General features: G+C 37.7%; 1 protein-coding gene across 2 annotated transcripts in view; it reads left to right on the forward strand.

Moving 5' to 3' along the window:
- LOC117317582 (frizzled-5-like) overlaps positions 1–18,832 on the forward strand; it is an 82,216-nt gene that overhangs the window by 37,950 nt on the left and 25,434 nt on the right. For both annotated transcript variants that reach the window (XM_033872421.1, XM_033872422.1), the window contains exon 3: positions 9,390–9,472. The gene's annotated coding sequence lies outside the window, so the exon portion shown is untranslated. The remainder of the gene's footprint in view (positions 1–9,389; positions 9,473–18,832) is intronic.

An 18,832-nucleotide genomic window follows, 5' to 3' on the forward strand; every position in this document is an offset into this window, starting at 1 on the left:
ATATTTAAAATACAAAAAGGTGGGTGGTAAATTTACTTTTAAATTCAAATTTGCTGTGGATAATAGAAACTTTAGTGTTGTGTGAATATGTGAATTCACACGAGACGAAGTAGTGTGTTGCAGCAAATTTATCAATATGTGGGCGTCACTCTACGGTGAACACGTAGACTTCATTCAGGAAGTGATATACACGTATTGTTACCCTTTCTAGTGGCATTAGGTTATTCAGGAGGAAAAGCGTTAGTTAATTTCAGGACTGACATATAATGACCCGGAATAAGCCATGCCTTGTCCATTTTGGATTTAGGATGGAGTCTGGGTGGGTGGGTGTTTTTTTTTTCTTGGACGTGAAGGAATGTGTTTCCGACCTGATTCCTTGATTTTCCGTTACATGAATTAGGAAAGCGTTATCACATGGTCCCATTGTCTAGCGTGGCAATTTAAAAACTATCTGAATATCATTTGTTTGAGGAAAAAAAATGGTATGCAAAATTGAGACTCAATTCAACTTCATTAGCACATTTATAATTACAGTTGTAATTTGATGGTTATAATCCTTCTACAAACAGAAGTAACTAAATTCCTCAGAGTATCCAGACATATGCTAAATAAATTTTGGTTTGGTTTATTTTGTTTAAATTCCTATTAACAGCCAGGGTCATTTAAGGACGTGCCAGGTTTGGAGGTGGAGGAAAGCCGGAGTACCCGGAAAAAAACCACCGGCCTACGGTCAGTACCTCGCAACTGCCCCACGTAGGTTTCGAACTCGCAACCCAGAGGTGGAGGGCTAGTGATAAAGTGTCCGGCCACCTTAACCACTCGGTTTGATGAATATATATAGGTCTTGGTAGAATTTGTATTACATGCAGATGGGTTTATTACCAGACATGGGCTTTTAGATTAGATATAAAAGGCAACAATTCACTGCCTGTCGTCAGGTCTCATTATTAACAATACAAATGTATATTTTATGTAAATATATATATGCACCAGTTAGCATGTTTTTCATTATGAGATTTGTCATTTCAAATTGGTGTACATATTGGCTATGAATTCTAACTGAATCCAGAGGGCTAGTAAGGGCTACTTTAACCACTCGGCCACCGCGGCCCCCCTGCTGAAACAAATATGCTATATACACTTGTAATATTAAATATATTTTAAAAAAAAAAAGGGGGGGGGGGGATTCGTTCATATTGTCGCATGGCTACCTCGTAAAGTGTCACGCATGAGATTGCATTATGTAGACAAGCACGCGCCATCAGCTCAAATAGGGTTACATAGTCCACTTTAACGCTGACAAATTAAACTCATTAAAATATTTTACTCTGTGACCCAAGAGATACTAATTTGAAATGTCACTATGTGAGAAAGTGCCAGCCAGGTATACCCATGCGATACATTAGGGAATAGCAGGTGCCCGCCATGTCACGTGATCCATACGACTGAAATAAAATTAATGAAGTTCGATCACGGAATTTTACTTGACACTTCCTTTATTTCTGTTGCCGATATAAGGTAGACATTGTTGTTTAATTACCTTCCGTGATAACCACAAATTAGGCGCTACGATTGGTTAAAAATGGACTCTGTGAAATGTGTAGAAAATAAACCTCTTTTCAATTCAATCTTGTCGTGAATTGTTATGGTCCTTAAGGTTCTACTGTGCTGTCAAATAATAATAATAATAAAATAAAGTAGAGCCATTTACGATTTAAACGGTATGTATACTGATTGTTTTGAATTACAATATATTCTGACAGTCAATTGATTTGATATTCAGCATTTGAAATTCTTCTTGAAAGCAATTAATTGAAATGATCTTTTATATGAAATCTGAGTTTTGACTGAGTATCAGCATACAAATATAGCGGCTTAAACAAATAAAGTGAAAATGTCATTTTTTTTTCAATTGTAACAAATCATTTATATAAATGTAGCATATTATAAGAATTTCGGTTGCTGTTAAATGTTGTTCAATTCCACCGTGTGACTTCTGACTAGTCCACATTAGACCACCCATGCACACGATAGACCTAATCTGTGTCTAGGCTCGGTCTTGACATTGTTTAGACGTTTTTTGACACATTGCGATATCCGGAGCCCGGTATCGTTACATGATATTACGCACGCCTGTCATCAGGCTATGGTTTAAGTCAATTGAATGCTTGATTTGAATGGAACATATTGTAATGTAGAATATCTAGTTTCCCAATCTGCATTTTTTAATGCAGTTAAAGTTGAACATTTTTGTTCAAATATGAAAAGAACATTTATCAGAAGATAATCATTCATAAACGGCTAAACTGCAGAGATACCAGTATACACATTACTGTATAGCGAGCATGTAGCGTAGTCAGTTCATGTCTTAACCGAGATTTGAATTGCAATAAATTTTAAAACAGACTATATTACAAATTTCAATTGTACCGCAAAAAGAATATAGAATTGTAAATTACAAATAAACACATGCCGAATATGCATCGCTCATCGTTCCATAAATACACGAACTTCTTGGTAAATCTTTCGGAAAACTTCACAACAAAATGATTTATAAAAACACTTTTAAGTTTAAAGAAGACCTTCACAGTAAAAAATACAGTTAAACACAAGCGTGCATATATGTGAATAAAGATATAGATGTTAACTTAATCATCGTATAAAAAATGCGAAACAAGTTATAATAATATCCATCAGTCCCGTTGATGGAAGCGCGCGACGGGTCTTACTAACTCACGTGGTCGGTCGGGGAATTGAGCACCGGCCGCGAATGTGTTACCACTGAGCCACCCAATCATCCAATACTTTATGTTCTTCTCTGATTTTATTGAGCGCAATTTTTTGTTCATTTTAAAACTGTATTCAAGTTCCTTGTGAATTTTACACATCGCCCGCAGCCTTCTAATCCGACCCTTTGTTTGACCCATACAGTGGCATGTTTAAGAAAAGATTGACCCGAATGGCTTTATTTAACAAAAGATTACTATCAATCTCTTGTCATTCTCGGCATAAAATGACATTTCAACAAGCATATTATAGACCTAGTAAGGATAACGCAGCGCGAACCCAGACTAGTCCTAAATAAACTCGGCTACTTAGCACTGAGTTTGACGTCAGATGGGGCAACACGCTGTGGTGCATGCTGGGAGATTGACAGTGACGGCGCGCCACCTAGTGAGAAGACACGGCGTTCTGCGATAAAACATCACTTGTAATAATACGCCTTACTAACACGTCCGTCTCCTGTTTCATACAAACGTTTAGAACACTTATTTGTTCTTGTTATTTTAGCAGCAACCATATGCGTTTTAAAGACCCCCCCAACCCCCTCCCCCCATCACCCCCTCCCCCTCCCCCCATCACCCCCTCCTCCCTTCCCCCCTCCAAATACGGGACTCACGATAGATGCACGAAAAGCGTCGCGTGCTCCTATCTTATACAATGTATATATATCGAACTTTCTCTGACCTTTACAATCCTGTGCAATTTTCTCTAACTGTAGGTAAAATTATATACATAGTTCTAAAAACCATGTCCCTTCTCCCTCCGTGTATTCCCCATTCCACCACCTCCAGCTAAATATCGGTTTTTCAAGATACCAGATGGCATACAAGACAATAACGTGTTCCCCGATCAGAAAATGAGTAAACAACTAAATCACATTACCAATTTCTATAACGAAGAATCCAAAATGGCGTCGACCTCTCATACATTAGATTCATGTCAAGTGTCTCGAAATCCATCGTGGATAATAGTATTTATTGACCTTTCATCCAGAGAGTTTCCGAACAGATGTGTTTCACCTCTAAATCGAGGCTTCCTAGATGCTGTGTTGGACGGGCTCGGATGTTTATCATTTACATAGAGTCATTATGAATCATTTTAAAGCTTTTTGAATTGCTGATAGCATGTTCTTTGAAATGTAATGCGTACGACAATTTATTAATTAATCAAAATATATATAACGCTACATTCAGACCCAACATAAATTGGCATGAAATTCGAACAAATGAGTTGTCATGGAAACACATCCTCTCCTTTCTAGGGCCTCCATTGTTGTCACCAACACTTACCTTGGACTGCGGAGGTCCGTCCCGTGCCCTTAAGTTCACTGAAGGACTCCCAAGGGACATGAGCACGTCATAACAGATCAGACAGAAATCTGCCGCCGAGCACGCGCTAATGCCGAGTTCTTGTTCCTCAATAAATTACATTATTCATGCATTTGATTTTGAATTTACGGCAAATTGTAGAATTGTACAAGATTTAATGTCGTTTAAAGTACACGCGACTTTTGATAGAGATGTGACATGTTTGAAGGGGTTGGGGGGGCGGGGGGGGGGGGGGGGGGGGAGGTCTTGAGAAGGGGTAGGAGTTAGGTGATTTTAGGTCAGACAGAATCAGTGAGTGTACATATGGAATATGAATTTCAGGTCTGACATAAACAGGGAGGGTAGAATAGTTAGTGCGTGGATTACCGGAAAGAAGCGGGAGGGTTCAGTTATTGTACTTATATCATTAAACATGACGCCATCAACTTTAAGTCTTTTTTCAATTTAAAATAGTGTTCTTCCGACTTTTTCACCAGTAACGATCGATACAATTTTCCAGTATACAGGTATCTCATTCCAGAGAACCTGCTTTCTCTATAACACGTTTTGTCTTCTAACAAACTATCACAGTCCTATCAAAGCAAATTGAACAAGGACGACTCCCAACTCTTTAAGATGTTTTGTATTATCTTTTTGAGTTTGCTTTCCATACATGACACGCCATGTGATGAATTCTTACATTCCCCAATACCCAATATATGTCTACTTAATCAAAATTTATAGCATGTTCGCTTTGATCTATAGTAAAATTATTTTTCCACGCCATAAACAGTAAATGTGGTTATTCACAGACTTAGAATGTCCGTGATACAGGTCATTCTGAGTGACATTAAACCCTCTTAATATATGCAATTGTCATGACAACAACGGGTGGAGCTGTCTGACCTTCAGCAGCGCGTGATGACCTTTCCGTTCGACCTATAACGAGATGTGATTGGTCAATACATGATGATTCTCAATTTAAGAGCTCGTGCCTATTGTTTGAGTAGAATTCCGCCGATAATTTCTGGGATTTCTGATGAACACGCCCCACCCTGTCATTACCAGCGGTAGTGAGTGATAATGATTTTCGTAATTAAGTTTCACTTTCGCTTGAACACATTCCTGGTTTGACAGGAGGCTGTAGTAAGACCGGTGGCCCCCCGCTAAGTCACTTGACAACTGTCACCAACGCCGGCTCTAATTTGGACATGAGGACGTACCGGGTACTCTCCGATGAAAGAAAATAGCGAGGCATTCCGAACGGATAGAATATTAACGAGCTCACAAAGAGATGGGGGGTAAATCTGACCTCTGACCCTGACGCGTCATTTAGGTCGAAAGCGTGACACTTGAAGGCTGTCTGTGAGAGGTTTTGCACGATTTTGAAAACGAGTTGTACGGTTTCTTCGGCTGGACGTCACAGCATATTATCAACTGTGACAGTATCTTACCTCATGACATCAGAGATTCCACACGGATAGCAGCGAACGTTTGTTTGTCCCGTCTGTATGCAGTTATTGAGAAATGGCGTCGATATTACTCAACATTGTATTAAGGAGACAGAATGTAGCGATAGTGTTCGGATAAAACTGTCTTAGTATTGCAATGCTCTGGAAAAGGGACAGTCAAAGGAAATCGTCCTGAATAAAGGTTTAACTTTTGTGGGCTTCACGTTTTAGGTCTTTTCCCGTGAGAAACGTGATGAAATTTACAATCAACGCTGCTCTGTGTTGTTAAAATATGATATGACCGTCAGCAATCTTTTTGGAACTATTGGCTGCTATGATCTAATAGATAGTGGTCATAGGTGGCTATCGTCGTTTTACGTACTATTAATGTAATAAGGTCATTTCAGACAGTGTCTACGAATATAGTGTTATCACACCGAAATGCCACACCAAATCCGGTCACATTATACTGACAATGGGAGAACGGTCTTGCCATCGACTTAAAAACCGAACACATTACCTTCCTTAAAGAGGAGGACGCTAAACTAAAATGCCAGAAGTGATTAAAAAACAACATTTTGGATTTTTTTATTACAGATGACGTATCTCAGTGACATTTCATTTTCATTTTTAATTTCATCCGGGTTCTTCATTATAACCACATAGTGTCATATTCACTAATCAGGCATCTACGGATATTTCCGGCAATCTAGTGAAACATCGTTTATTCTGTCGTCTTCGAGAATTCAAAAGTTCCCGATTGATTTTGAGTGATTTCAAGGGAAATATCGCTTAATATAACGACTAGGGGAGAAAAGACAAGGACAGGCGTTCTATTTTGGCTTCTTCAGAGTGAAAACACAACGTAGCTAGGGATCCACTGCACTCGTCACATCTCGGCAGATTCCGTAACTACATTAGTTAATGAAGGTTACCGGAATCAGCCGATGTAAGCCGAATGGGATCCATTTCAACGTACCACAGGGCTACACTTCATACTAAATATTTCATGATCTATACCAAAACAGGCAGTAACATGGCTAGAATTTTCATTCCAAAGGTCCAAATTACATTATTAACATATGATATGGACCGTGGATTTGGTATCCGGTTCAAGTCCCTGTGTCAGAATATATTCAATAAAAACAGAGGCCTACATCATAGGTTAAAACATTTATTCTCCGATCTTACTCAAAGCAATAACGGAATAGTTTCATTATCAGAAGTATCTAAACACACTCAAATAATCATGCTTTTTTTCTGCGCAATAATTTGTCAGTATTTCGTGTAAATACAGAACAATGTCACAGATCTCAGCGTAGGCTTTACAAATATTGTATCATTTTCATATAAAACCAATAAAAAGTGAAATTTTAAAGAATGCCATTGTTCTTTTTGCATTGAAATTGTCTATCAAAATCATGTTTAAATAAGTTCTCCCAAACCTTTGTAAGTATCGCCGTATTATGTCGTCATGAAACAGGGCTTTGCTTGCCTTACCTGTATCGAATAACAATCGGAAATAAAAGACATATTGTTACCTCAGTATTTGTCTGCTAACACGTGAAGGTGTATGTAAACAAGTTAAAAGATATTAAATTTCGCAAAAAGTACGTGGTACGTACAGAGGTCTGCTGTACGACAGGTGTATAGTTTAATTATAGAATTCAGATCACGTGATCAAAGCTTGATAGGCTTAATCAGTCTATGTGGGGAAAAAATGAAAATTATACAAGGTTTTTATTTATTCATGAGCACAAATATTTGAATTGGTTGATTTTCCTCACCATTTGAATTTGACTGTCTTCCGGTACTGTCATTACGCGGACTTCGAAAAACAAGCGCGGTTTTAAATGAGGACATCTTGAAATAGTATTTTACGTCTTTGTTACAAACAATTGTTGTAATGGAGACAACAAATACACTTTTGATTTTCAACATTGTCTAAATAGATGAAGCATGATTTAAAAATCCAGATTCTGTTGACATCCACATTAGTCGCCTCATGCGTACATCGGTTTCTCTGGTCACAATTTATTTTTCACGTTAGTAACGACAATAAAATTAAAATCACTAGGTCCTTTAATCGCCTTTTAATAAACGTGTTAACTTTAGTCGCAACAAACAGACACGGGAAATCATTCTACTATGTTACTATGACAAAAACATAGAAAAACAGACATTAAAACCATTTCCGTTTCTTCCTAAGAATAATCCACGATTGTTATAAGATTATGTCTGCATCTACGCTCGGTTCTTGACATTTGACTATAAGTCTCTGACTCGCGTGGCTGGCTTATTACATACATGTAGATAGGTCTCTAAGTAAAGGTCTACATTGAGCTATTCGTTTAGCTCTTATGACAGAAAATGCCGATAGGAGATTCTTGACTGTATTCAGGTCCATTGAATGCGGATAAGGGAAAATCCCTATCTATCCCAACTGACAACCAAGGCTTTGAACAGAGCCCCGTTCGCTTCTATTAAGCCCTACTGACGGCGGATGCCTATGGGAAACTCCATATTTCCATATTTGGTATGTTGTCTAATTAAAATGAATTGTAGTGCTCCCTCCCCCGTCTTCGTCCCCGCCTCCGATTGAGATGTCTTTACACTGAACACCCTTGGGTTATATAGGTACAATAGAAAAATGACTCCTGAGTGATTAACGCCTCTCGTTCACAACAATGGCGGCGTCGGGTGTCGGGTAGTGTGAAACAGACATCTTGTAGAGAGTGTCATCTTTCTCGATAGTACAGCCATTAGGAGATCTCGCGAAGCGCGGCTTCTATAATGAGATTTTACTATATATACGGACGCAGGTGTTATATAACTGTTAATAAAGGTCAAAGGTCATACGGAAATGTATTTTTTGTTTGTTGCTTTTTTTTTTTTGTATCGCCAGAATCAATTTATAAACGAATGAATGCATATAAAACGAATGTTCGTACTATTTTTAATGAAGCTATTTCGATTTTTAAATATGTTTATTTCTTGTTTTTTACATATGCCGACAGCGTTTTTAAACGTAAATCTAATTACCGACCCAAGGTTTTATGAACTATCATTGTATGACACAATTAAATACTTCTATCGTACTTTAAATTTTGGACATGTTTCCAGTGTCTGTATGCAATCAAAGAACTACGGAAATTCTACAGTCTAGTTTTCGCGTGCACATCGCACTGAAGTAATTCTTCCTTATCAAAGGATGAAAAGCAAATCCTTAATTGGTTGAGTTCGAGCAACATTACGTTGATATTTTTATTTACATGTTATACGTTTGGTTTGGTTGTTTTTGTTTAACGTCCTATTAACAGCCAGGGTCATTTAAGGACGTGCCAGGTTTTGAAGGTAGGGGAAAGCCGGAGTACCCGGAGAAAAAACCACCGGCCTACGGTCAGTACCTGGCAACTGCCCTACGTAGGTTTCGAACTCGCAACCCAGAGGTGGAGGGCTAGTGTTAAAGTGTCGGTACACCTTAACCACTCGGCCACCGCGGCCCCTACATGCTATACGTCATCTTGAGATACGTTGGTTTCTATGAAATGGAAAGACGACAGTTGTTTCCGTCGTGGCAACTATTTAACTGTTGAATGTGAATTTTGATATATATCTGTAACCTTGTGCGAAAGCTCGGACAGTTTGTGCGATAAGATTTTTGAAAGTAAACAAGAACTTTGAAAACTACTACCAAATACCCAACCTTAAAATGACATTGACTATTCACGGGGCGATTAACCAAGCAAACAAGCTAACAACATTCCAAACATATAAGTCTTGACATATTGGAATAGGTAAATTATTCCTTATATACATTTATATATAATTTGTTGTTTATTTTCAGGAAGACGTAATATCTCTGATGACATTGCGGTCGCAGGCTGATGCCATATTGGAATACTGAAGTGCCCTCATCCAGGAAACAAGGTAGTTTATTGTGGTCCAATACTGATACAGTTAGATATCAGCTTGATAACTCAATGGTCGAAATCATGATATCTTCTTATGTGCGAGTTCGGTGTTCGTTAATTGACGGACGTGACGTGGTCTGGGGTTATCCTAGGTTTATATGGCATTGTCGTCGACGACAGCGCTTACCATTCTCAAAGGCTTATATTTCTTGTATTTTTTTAAAGGGTATCCGTTGTGTAAATCGCTGTTATCGATTTTGAGTTAGAATTTCGGTTTTCTTTCGTTAATATTTTCAGTTTAAACTTTATAACCGGGCACATTTTAACAAAACATTTTGTAGAATAAAGGGAGATAACAACGGGAAACCTTTCGCGCATGCGTTCCCTTGTGATGTTATGACATGATAATCACTGTGACGGTCATCCAAGTCGGATGTTCCGGACAGTGTATGCGATGTACAGGATCCATAATTGTTCCCGGTCAACATAAATTGTCAAACAATTATACAGGGGTTGCCATTTTGACAGGAAGTCACGTGACTGTCGCTCACGAGTCGAACTCTGACAGTAACTTGAGTGGCATTCCATTTGCAAAGGAAGCGGTAATCAGGATCCGATAACGAGCTCGAGAATTTAATTATCACATTCAGCATCTATTCTGTCTGATATCATCTGTCCGTTCTACAGTCGCTCAGACGAAACAATGATGTGTGTTGCATTGTATGTTGTTTGTGGGTGATATATAATTACAAATATTGATGCATATCACACGGAATGTTGTCATTGTTTTGAATACAAAAGACGAGCGGATAACAAGAGGCATTTTATTATGATTTGTAAACATATATATATATTACTATACAGCCATTTTATCAATTTTCTTTTATAAACATTTTTGTTTTACTTTCGACTTTTCACAAAATTTTGGATGGCGAAAATTCTTTTCATTTGTAGAATATTTTTCGTCGATGTTGATGATACATAGACAATGTCTCGGACAATAGCTGTGTTGCCATGGTTATTGGAAAAAAAACCAATGATAAACCGATATTTTGTAGATTTAATATACATTCTCTTGTATATGTATACGTCTCTGTTAACATATTATCAAAATGTGTTGGCAGAGATCAAGTTCAAAATCCAAATCCCATTTTCCACAACCACACCTGTCAAATATTTATTCGCTGGACAATTGTGACCCCTGGCCATTTAGACTGTCCTTGGTGACTCGACACTTCCACGAGAGGTTCATTAAAGGAACCCCTGTAGTTACTCCTGCTCGGTTAACAGAACTCCTCCACAAATGGACATTGTCCGAGTCTTCTGCTTGCTCGGGTCTCCCGGTCAGTCGTTTTGTCGTGTCTTTACTCGCCTAATTTAGCATTCTGCTTTGTGTGCTATCAAGAACCACAGTTGTGTAAATATGACATGTTTTATTCCAGTGATTTCATGCTTCCATCCTACAATGACTACCTATAGGCGGGGACAAGGTTCCCAAGGGATGGGGGTCACATCATGTCTCGAGGCGTATGACCTCAGAAACGTGGTGATAGGGATAGAAGATATTCGGAATGCCTCTGAAAGCCGACGTCTACGAGGGGTTCAGAATGCCGTCGATGTTTACGTTCTTGATTCTCGGAACCCCGCGAGACTCTGCTCTGTCGTTTATGTCCATATATAGGACTTCATAAGATAGGATTCTCAACTGTTCATGCCCACTTTCATAATTGCTTGCTATAATTGACATGGACATGTGAACTGTGTCCATATACATGTATATAGAGTCTATTGTAAGAGGAAGCAAAGTATTACTGGGGAAAACGTCATATTCACATAACTATGAATGTTGATAGCACAGAGCACAATATCCAACTATTCGTCCATTTTAAACACACTTTACATAGCTTAAAACATCTTCTGCAGTACAAAAGACCTTTAAATGATACGGAGGTCCATCTCAAAAGATAATGATTTCGCTTGGTCAGTTCATGTTGTGTTCGCTGTTAATTATTATTTGAGGATTGAAACAATAACCAATATAACTATTCTTTTTTTACATCTTCTGTGAACACCTGTGATGGTTTTTTGTATGATTCAGAGGTTACGTAGCTACTGAAATGTTACAGTAAAATCCCATTACGACTCGAGGTCGGATTACTGATTATTTCATTAAAACTTGGACAGGGATTTTCTATTTGTAAAAAAAATGTATAGTCTCGCAGGTGGAAGTGTTGGTCGAGTTACGTATGTAAGTGTCTATTAACAGGTAAATTCCACACCTGACACTTATAACAACCTTTAAACACCTGTACACACCTGTCGCGTATTGAAGAGGTGCCAACGTTAACCTCTCTCTCATTCCGCGACCCGCAGTGACGGAAGTAGTTGTCCCGGGATATATTAGGGAGTATTATATTCAAATTCAAATTCTTTTGTTGTATGAAGTTTTACAGCTCATCTTCATACAAATACATACCTGTAGTGTACGGGACACTGTCATACATGAAGAATTGGCACCATGATTGCACTGAAGGGGCATGTCTGCGTGGTCGTAAAAATTAAACTTTCTGGAAAGTATTATATCTTCCAAGTAGAAAAAGTTATACTTAGTAATCTTTACATAAATAAGGTAGTATTGCTCTCAAGATATACCGAAGTTCTTCGAGTATGAAGTCCCTGAAAATTCTTAATTCGACCCACAGTATCACTAATTACTGCAAAGACCTACGGTAGTTGTATACGATACGCCATTTTCTTGTATAATTTCATTACATGTAGGCCAGGGACATATATATATTATTATACGTCCCTGATGTAGGCACAAAAACTCATATAATCATCGTTCGGACATAGATTTCATCAATAGAAATTGTGCATGTTTTTGATGTTCGAACGAACGGAATGCCCCTTTAACGATTTTCTCAAATTATTTGCATCGTAAACAAACTAACTCAACATATTTAACTCTTACATTTGTGGTACTAAAAGATTGAAAAATGTCGTAGTTTGTTAAACCATAATTCCCAAAATCATATAAAATTTGCATTCCTGAAAAGAGTTTAACTCATTGCCCATGAAAAGTTCTCCTATCTATTAAAACATGTTTTCAAGAAAATGTGTTGAAACAGTTGCACTTAACCTACTGTGATCATAACCCTGCATACATCTATTGAGATCTATGTCTCAATTAGCTTTTTATACGTGTAACATGACAGCATTATCAGTCAGCCAATTTTTTTCCGGATAAGGCGATTTATTCGTCATTAGTTTTTTTTTCAAATTATTCATATCTCAGTTAGGCAGATATGTTTTCATTATCATACTTGAAAATATTTGACAGATCCCTTCACAAATAAGTAAATAAAATAAATATAAAGGGTTTTTTTTCAATATCTGAAGAGCCGTTAAAATGGTTAATCTGTTTTTTCATTTCACCCTTCTTTCATCGTCTCAACAATGACGTTTTGTCGTGGTTATAATTGAATCCCTCGTCACAAATATTGCACCTATGTAGCCTTCTACATCACAATGGCCCCGAAATGACATAGAATTCCAATAGATATATTCCTGTTACGTGTTTAACTACATCTACACAACCCCGCCCCTATTTCTAAGTACACCATGTCGCTAAACTTGTAAATTTGACACTGTCGACGATTTCGTGCTTAGTTCCGCTTGTCAGCACGCCCCTACGTTAATCGCCGAACGAGTACGCCTTTGTGGGGTACACAATTGGCTCGGCAGGGGGCGGAGCGGCCATTCAACGAACATCGTCGGAGAGCTTGCCACATATTTAAAACTTAATAGAACTTAAAATTTAAGGAGGTGATTTGGGCGATATTCTCTTCATTGTGGATTTGTATCTGGTGCGCTCTGCTGAACAAATACAGAGACTAAAACGTTCCCCTTCCCTTTAACAAAAGGTGTGCGCGATGGGACACGGGAATAATTAGGCGGTGATTTGGCCGACTCCTTCCGCACATATGCTGCTAGAGAGCTGTCATCTTCTCCCTGTGAATCCGATGTTGTATGTCCTCCCGAACACTCTTGAATTGTTTCGTTTCAGTGGTTTAAACCCTAAGGATTCTGTTTTATACAAGAAATTGTGTCCTCGGGCCTTAAACGCCGCAGAAATTTTGCAGAATTTTTCGAAATGCAATCTTTTTAATTAAAAAGTCAGGTCTTGCAGTCAATTATTTCCTGCATTTTTCCTAATGATGGATTTTTCAAAAATATTAGAATACATATGAAAATGAGAGGGAATATAACTTGGTTTGGTGTTGTATTACTTAACGTCCTATCAACAGCTAGGTTAATCTAAGGACGGTCTCTCGATCCTGTTTGCGAGGTGCACGAGTGTGATGAAAGGGTGTAAGGATGTATGTGTTTTAGGAAGCTGCGGTATATTCGTGTTTGACTCATTTTTAAACTGATGCCGTTTTTATAGTTCTACCTTACTGAAGTATACCACCGAAGACACATAGCAGGACACCTCAACCGGTCACATTACATGTCATTTGACAACGGTCGAGCCAGTTGTCCTACTCCCAAAGATGCTGAGCGCTCAGCAGGAGTAGCAACTACGATTTGTATAGACTCTGGGATGTCTTGACCAGGGGAAAGAACCCAAAGCCTTCCTAAAAGGGATGAACACTCAACTATATGTCAAAAGAGAGGCATTGTCAACGGACACATTAGAAAGAATAAAATTGTTAGAAAGAAGAGAAAATATAAGATACCAAATTTAGTCGCCTCATACTACCATGCAATAGGGGCGGCAGACACCATTCTTACACACAACCTGCAGTTCAGGGATGTGTGAGGATATGAATATTGCTCTGGGGAAAACAAAGTCAAAAATACCAATGTATTCTAATTCAAAGTGAAATAACAAGATCATGTTGAAAGTAACAAAACAGGTTTTGAAACTACATTTTGTCGACGTCAATAATATGTCACAAGCGTTTCACAATGGTCAATATTGACATGGTTCCTTGACAATGTCTATTTGTCAGAATATGCCAGAAAACTTGAATATCTTCAAAAACAGGATTGCGCTCGTTGTTATCTAAAACAATCTTGCATATCGATACAATGAAATGTATCACAACACCCAGGCAGATGACGTGTGTTTCTTGTCGTCGTACTTACTACCGCTTCCGGCGATTTGCCGTAGGATATTTTCTTGCGCCGCGAAACATTATAACACCATTTTCATATACGCACGTCGAGGATTTGACAAGTTAATAATTACTTTTATTCAATTTACTAATCGATTTTTATGACATCTTACCTGAACACGGTGTCTGCTTATCAAAGCTATCGAGTAAGGACCAATACTAACCCTGTCAATCACTCGCTTGTCCGTGACAGCACTGGGCGGTCTATGCCCCCGAGAACTTGCTCGTACAAATTAAACCCATATCTACATACTTACCCTGTTCCTTTTCTGTCAATAAAATCCGAAAACACGATCTGTAATATCACAAATCGATCATTGTATACGACAAGTGTGGAGGATTAAAAGATCATAAAATTTACATGAAAGAAAACGATTATGAATCAACAACATTTTTATCACCTTGGAATAAAATTGTATGAAGGTCATGTATGAAGGTCATGTATGAAGGTCTTTTATGAAACTTTCTCAGGGGACACTTTTTTTCTGAAACGGTGTCTCAGTCTTCTATATTGCAGGTCAACGACACAAATTAACTCAAATGCATAGTTTTAATGATGCTATTTATAGACATATTTGAATATTTGCATAAATAAACATTTAAAACATAAGCATAGTTTCGCTTCTGACAAGAGTTTTATACTTGAGCACCTGAATCGTGTTTGTTATTTCATTGAAGATGCATTTAGGAATTAAATTATAAACACCTGTAGAGTACAAGACCGTTAGTGGAATCGAACTCTGGGCGCCTCTTCGAATGTCGATTGCATTCTCACGAGCACATCCGTATAGCTCTAATTGTCCCTTTAGTTTACATATTTGTAAATCACAAGAAAAACAGTAATATGTAAGAAAAATCTCTATGTATATGGGTACTTTTCTTCCGAATTCATATACATTCTATTGCGTAAATATTACACAAAATGATCGAAAGCAGGTTACCACAACTAATCAATATCCTTTCTTCTTTGGGTCGCGAGTTCGAACCCCACGTGTGGCAGTTGCCTGATACTGACCCTGAGAGTATTGTATATTTTGTGCATTATATAATGGATAGTGATAAATAAAATGTTCTCTCTTCAATCAGCAATTCCGTTTTAATGTAGAGGAGGTTATGATAATTAATTGTAACAGTATGGAAAGTAAAAAACAATTAATTGAAAAAAAAGAATGATAAAAACAGCGTAATTGATGAAACTGTTTCCCTTCAAGTCAAGTAGGATGCATTGTATGTATTGAGGAGAGGCAAGGGAAGTCACGAAACGGACGGTACCATTCGGGGGAGGGGTGACAGGAGGGATTAGGTTGTGTGTATCATATAAGTCGAGTTTTTGAAATGTAATGCATGTCATGTTTTTTTAATTAACCAACTTTTTAGAAATATCTACTTGATAGTTTAAAAAAAACCTTTTTTTATATTCTTTTCTGTCAATATCTCTTGATCGTGTAGACAAATCAGACTGAAAGAGGTGACGGGTACGTCCTTCTAAATAGAAATATAATCAGTCGTCATGTGTTGAAAACTTTAGTGGTATCTATTTCAGGAGAAATTAATTGCAAGTGTCATAAGACTCTACGTGTAAGCATGTTCAGAAAAAAATATAAAGACGGGTCACTTTTTCGCTTGGCCGCTTTAACAGACGCCCCCTGTGTAAATTTCACTCGGCCTCTCTTGGCACCAAAATCCTCAGTGTTTTGGCATGTACGGGGTCTTATCTTGGACGGCGCAGATGCGTAAACAAGCGGAAGAAACAAGCGATAAATTGTCAAAATTCTTCACAAAAGCTGCTAATCAGAGTAAAATATTTGTTTATACATGCCATGCCTCAGTTTTCCGTGAGCAAGCGTTCGGAGAGGGTTGGTATATCCTGCGGATCAGTCTTACGACGGGGTACTTTATACCGAGAACAAACTTCGTCAACGAAAACTCTCTAATCTTGGCGTGTTTTGCTCTTCCGTTGGGTTTTAGACGTGAAATGAAAACACTTCCTCTACAGGATTCCAAGCTGAACTTTCCCTTCTGATAGCGACACAGGCGTGACTTAATATCCCGCTGATAACGGTGCGTACACATGTACCTCGGTCGATCAGAGTTCTCTCTGACATGTCGTGTTTTGGTGTAACTTAATACAGATACATTGGCATTCGAAAAAAAAATAAAAAAAAAAACCGGCTTTTTATAGTTTAAATCCCTAATTCGTTTTGAGTTATTTGGTTTTCTTCTTTGAGACGACTAACACGACTCCAATACCTTATATATAATGACCGTGAATGAGTTTTGATATATAGCCTATGCATTCTGCCTTTATGAATAAGAATATCTGCTGCCTAGCCAAAACGACACGTTTATTTTTATTTTGATAAAATAAACCCCGATGATCGATTTCCTTTATTAAAAACTCGTGTCATATTGAGTTTTATGTATTTTGATCATTTAATCATGAAATACGTCGCAGTATGAACGGCGGTCATAATGGGAACGATAGGATTTCTGATATACACTCAAATTGACTTAAAAAACACTCAAATGTAACCTTCTCTGCAATATTCGCCAAACATTAAATGTTGAATCAAAATAGATCATGTCTCTTTAAAGGGTCGCTAAAACTCATAACTTTGTATAATGGAACTCCCATAAGGTAATCATTATAATCCTTTCAGTTAAGTTTTACTCCACGCCAGGGTCAATACAATTCTAAATCACACACAGCGGTACACTTTAACGACTAAGTGATACCACTTATCGAATAGGTGAATCACTTATTCAAAACTAATAATGATATTACTTAGTCTTAGAAAAGGTAAGATAGGTAAATTTTAGATTTCTCTTGTGTGAATACAATCTTATATGATATCACTTAGAGTAGGTGAAATGGATACACTTTAGATTTCTATTGTGTCAGAACAAAGACATATATCTATATATGTCTCTGGTCAGAAGTACAAAATCGTAAGTGATATATCTTTAAGTCGTTCATTTGATGTAGTGATATGACTAAATGGGAATAAATAGTAAAACGATGGCCCATAGTTTCTCACGAAAAATGTATCAAGATCGCACCCATAATAAAGAAACGTATGTAATCTGTGTATTCATATAATTTTATTAACGCCAATGAATGTATAAAAAACAATAAAAACGTCTTAATAATGATCGGGTTCGAATACTCGTTTTATATTTAAACATTAAATTACTTCAGCAGTCTCAGTCAATATAAATTCAAGCTGACTATTGACCATATATCGACCTGTACAGTCATTAATTAATATTCTATCGCATGAGGACCGTATAATAGAGAGATCCGAAAACGGAAAATTTCGGATCCGCTTTTGTGGATTTACCGGTTGTTCGGTTCCGGCAATTAGGCGAACTATGTCAATTAAACGCTTGATTTGGACTCTATTGGTAGCATTGAGTAACAACTCATCGGTAACCATCTCCTCCACCCATTCCCATTATCTGTAAAAGTACTGTAGATTAGTACACAGAATTAACCATTAGTTCGCTGTTATCCAGAATATTGACGAAATGTCAACCGTAAGATCAAATTAGAGTACATTTACCGACGACAAGAAATTAACTAATAACGACTTTCTAGCATTATCGCTAAACTGACTAGCAGTACGATTCGTTATATGTCGAAGAACACACCAGACATAAAGTAACGATATGCTCGTCTAGTGACGTGTAAACCATTGTCTCCTTTCCGCGCGTGCTGAGCACGGATTGGCTTCGTCAATGATACACCATATCATACCTCTATCCGCCGACTCTCCGAAAACTTCTCCTGATGTTTAGATCGGTCATATGATTTTCTAGCATTCTTTAGGAAGGGGTATTTTTTATGAAGATGTAGGTAAACTTAGACACCATACCTAAACCGGAAGTATCTACGTGATGCTTTACCAGAGACTAAACGTATCTTTCATAGCTCTAGACGACGGACAATTTCTGACAGCCTGCCGGAGAGCAGTGTAGGCAGGGTATGAATATTCGTTCTAGTATCTTACAATGATCAGATAGTATTTCCCCTGAAGATTTTACATTTTTTTCCGGAATATTCTAAAAAAAAAAATAATGATAATACATGGTCATTCGTCCTTCTATCTAATCAATGTTTAACTTTTCGTTCCCCGAATGACACACTAGATTCGACTGTTGTCCACCTTCATCAAAACGTTTGTAAAAATTGTTTG

Source organism: Pecten maximus, chromosome 19, assembly GCF_902652985.1.
Source record: "Pecten maximus chromosome 19, xPecMax1.1, whole genome shotgun sequence".
Lineage (NCBI taxonomy): Eukaryota > Metazoa > Mollusca > Bivalvia > Pectinida > Pectinidae > Pecten > Pecten maximus.